Source organism: Ascaphus truei, chromosome 4 (genome assembly GCF_040206685.1).
Source record: "Ascaphus truei isolate aAscTru1 chromosome 4, aAscTru1.hap1, whole genome shotgun sequence".
Lineage (NCBI taxonomy): Eukaryota > Metazoa > Chordata > Amphibia > Anura > Ascaphidae > Ascaphus > Ascaphus truei.
Genome location: NC_134486.1, coordinates 249,888,426 through 249,892,681, shown reverse-complemented (window position 1 = coordinate 249,892,681; position 4,256 = coordinate 249,888,426). Strand labels below are relative to the sequence as shown.

The window sequence follows — 4,256 nt, the reverse complement described above, 5'->3', positions numbered from 1 at the left end:
GTTCAGAAAGAAACAGGGCTACATGTGAATGAAATAATTCCTCCCCAGACTCTTCTTTTTATCCACGTTAACCCCACACCCCTGCATTGTTTGCTGATGCGTGTAGGTTCAACTCCATGCAAAGTAGTTTCATAAAAGGAAGACGGGAGACCAGTTCAACATTACTCTTGTAAGGTCAAATTACTGCCAAATAAGCTTTTCTAAATAATGTTTTTTAATAGAGTTTCAACTGGAAAATAATTATTTCAAGGGTCTCAAAACACTAGACAAACACAATGCTAAAATGAAAGTGCAAATAATACAATCTGCTGTCCATAACCCAGCCTGGTAAATTAGGAGCTTGTGTTTACCAGCATTATTACAATTGCAATTGCCAATTTTCACTGTCCTGAATGTACAAAAAAGACAGAAATACGTGGTTGGTTCAACTAATCCTAAGTACCATACCATCCAACTGTACCTATATAGCAGATAGTGTACCTGTTTTTTAATGTCCTGCACTGTAACTGTTAACCCTTTGGGTGCCCACGGGCATCATACTCTAATTGCTCATTTGGGTAGGGGAGTTCCCGTTCTTCGTTCTCCTCTTGTTCTGTCATTAGTGATGGAGTGGTCACGTGATCGCAAGTGCCGGAGGGGCTGTGACATTGAAAGGGTTAAAACCAGGTGTACCTATTGTACCAATTTCTCCAGTACATATTGTATTGAGCCAGTAGTTGTAGCTCAGAACCTTGAGATAACTAAAGTAGTTTATACAAATGCAGCGGCCGTTATTCGAACATTTCACGTGGAGTATACCTCGGAATACCCATGTCATGGCGCGGGATTTCTTCCAACCGTACCGCCGTGAGACGCGAGTGCAGGTGAGTGCAGAAAATTTCATTTTAGTGTTCTGGTTTTCAAACACCTGAAATTGACAGAGTAGCACAGTACTGTACACATCACAATTCATTCATTTCTGCCACGGATAGGAAACAGAATCCATGACATTTAAACAAAGCAACCGCGATAAACACGAGTGCCCGGGTGTGATTGGCCGGGTGGAAAACAGCAGAGCACAAGAAACGGCTCGGTGAAATGTTCGAATAACGGCCGCTGCATCTGTAGAGTGATGACGTCTCTGATCAGCTGCTAAGGGGGAATTAAATACCCCCTTCCTTGTGTGTAAGTATAACTATGTACAAATAAAAAAAATACACATTTTATTGATAATATGATTTTAGCATATGGTAAATTGCATGTGTAACAGCGACCCCTTAGGAGGTGAATTGTTAGATGTCTTATGAACAAAATATCTAAGGAATTGTGGTGTTATTCTTTTTGTATTTTCCTACTTCCTTTTGCTATTGTAATAACATTCCCATTGTACCACTTCATAGTTTCACATGCTTGGTCTGCTGAGGGCGCTGTGGGGAAGATGAGCTGTAGAACCTCAGACCAGGTAGGCTCCTGCTGCAGAAGCTGCTGCTCCCAGCAATTTACATCAGCAAAAGAACTGAAGCAGAGGAATCCTGGTAACGGTTTCATATGTAATCAGCAACATTGTGACTGTTTATTTAGTTCTTTGGATGTAAATTCCACAGTAATTCCACAGTAATTTAGACATCAGACAGACTTTTCTGTTACAGGTTCCAGAGAGCAAGTTGGCAACACATGTACAGTATCCCTGGTAGTCTAGTGGTTAGGATTCGGCGCTCTCACCGCCGCGGCCCGGGTTCGATTCCCGGTCAGGGAAGCAGATTTTTTTGCACTAATATATTTACCATATTTTAACATTCATTTGGTTATCTTTACATATATATAATTTATTTAATGTTTTAGCAAAATCCCACATTTTCATTCCTACACACATTCCCACTATCCTTTTATGGAAAGTTAATAGAAAGATAATCTCCTTTTCTGTTTTCATAGCTTCCCGTGTCCTGTTTCTGTTGGTTAAACCTCAAAACCTCCAGCTAATTGGTGCAGCTGACAATTTACATACTGTACTTACATACTCACGACACAGACAATTATTTATCAGATGCATTTTATCCTCTTTCCTATGGCTTGTGTGGATCAGTTCATACAAATGAATAAATATAATACGAAAACTATGTTAAAATACCTCCCTAGGAAGTTTTCACTTGGAACCTCCTGTGTAACTATTTTCAGGTGCCAATATGCAGGAGGGTCTGGGAGGGATGTTTATGACCTGTAGATATTATCAGGAACCATACTGTTTTGTGGGACTTATTAGTATAGAGAAAAATATGTATGTGTAATTAGTTTTGCTTAATCTGCAGTCTACCGCATTTTAAAGTAGATTCCAAGAAGTGGATTGCTGTTTTAATATCCATTATATAACAAATGTTACTTTTTATGCTATAGTATGCGAGCCTGCAACTTTAAAACACACCACAAGATGGAGAGCTAACCCAGTAAATCATGCAGAAGGAGCACATCCTGAGATCAAACCTAGCACAGTGAGAAAACAAAACTACCCCATGCAGTTAATCAGCACTGGCTCCCTACTAGCATAATCTGTGATCACAACACTATAGGGGGTAATTTAAAGTATTTTAGCTGCAAACTAAGCAACGCTGGTGCAAAGATACTGCACTAGATTGGAAACGAGACCAATAGGATTTTCATTATTAATGGAATTATTTCCTTGATAAACCTGGTTTCTGAGTTTATGTCCCAGTTGTGGAGGCAGAAGACGGTAAAAAAACCATATGACCATCCTGTCTTCTTCCCAGATATGAACATACCTTTTACAGTGTTTATGAAACGCTATCCAGTCATGTACCAATGTCTCAAAGAGAAAAAAGAGAGGCACAAAAAAGCAATAACTGAAAATGTATTTAAGAAAAATGGCATGTGTGATACTGTATATACACAAATAAACAAGAATGCAATGAAAAACATGTATATAAGTGTAGCCAGGTTCCCCCTTGCGCACTCACCCCCTCCTTCTGGTATGCGAGCGCGTGTTGTTAGTTGTTAGAGTGAGTTCCTGTTGCTGTGCTGCCTCTGTCAGTAAGAGGCACCTGGAGGTCTGCAACATTGTTGCGGTAGTCAGAGGCAGAGCTGTGAGTCTGGCAGCACAAAGCAGACAGAGAAAAGCAGTTGGTGACTGGAGCTGCTAGGGGAAGGAGGTAGGGTGCAGGGGTCTGTGACTCTCTGCACTAGGCCAGCAAGTCCCCTAGGCCCCAGATAGCCCTGAGTCATCCCAGCTGAGTATTGTAGGGACAGGCCCTAGGTTAGGGACCCTTCCCCATTATATATTTGCTAGGAGTGTATCACGGCCATTGCTCGGATTGCTAAGAGGGAGCAGGACTATCTCCACGGAGGCCCAGCTAGCGTGACTGCGGCCTGCTGGCAGCAGACAGACCCTAACTAAGGTAGAGACGGTGCGGAGCTGTACGGTGATATTATCCGCGCTGGAATTCACCCCACGCGTAGGAGGATATCCCGGCGGATCCAACCCCAGTGATATAGCGGCACCTGTGGCTGGAGCCCGGGCAGGTAACTTACACCCTCATGTGCACCAACAAGGCCTATCAACAGACATAGTGACTGCGCAGTTACACACACATATTGGTACAGGTTCTGGGTGTGCGAGACATTGGGTTGGTGCACTGGACACGGGGTGGGATCACTCTGGGGAGGTGGTAGCGTCCGCTGTGGCGCCTAAAGTGTGGGCACCCGCCGTGGTGCAAGTTAGCGGTAGCGTCCGCCGTGATGCCTATGTGTTGATGTTGTATTCATGCTATGCCGGTAGTAAAGGTATTAGTCATTATCAATTCCATTGTATGTGGTTATTGAATGTCCTGCGAGGAACTACTCCCCCTCTGGTGGGAGCCATCGCAGGTGGAGGCGCTGCACCCATTGTAAGTAGTTATCCATAGTATTGTATTGCCCCAGGTTCCCCGTGGCGGAAGCTCGGCTCTCCTAGTTACAAACCAGGTACAGCACCACCCTGGTCCGTAGGGTGGGGGTAGGAGGGCTACATTTGGAGGCGCTGCTGAGATGTATCAGACCTGGGGTGCCCGAACTCAGTGAAAATGTCCTTAGGTTACACGTTACCTTCCCGCCAAGAGGTGTACGCGTGGGCGGTAAAAAGGCAAATCCCGCCCTCACAAACCCTTGCTGTAGGACAAGTTCCCGCCAATGCCTCATCCTATGAACTATGTTTAATCCTAATGCAGTATCCAGGCTTAGAAGATGCCAGAATCTTGGGTCGCCGCTCCGACCCAGACGGGTCATGGTGC

General features: G+C 44.1%; 1 non-coding gene across 1 annotated transcript; it reads left to right on the top strand.

Moving 5' to 3' along the window:
- Positions 1-1,663: 1,663 nt before the first annotated feature.
- On the top strand, positions 1,664-1,735 carry TRNAE-CUC (transfer RNA glutamic acid (anticodon CUC)). Its single transcript has one exon. It is a non-coding gene; the product is annotated as a tRNA-Glu (tRNA).
- Positions 1,736-4,256: the final 2,521 nt, after the last annotated feature.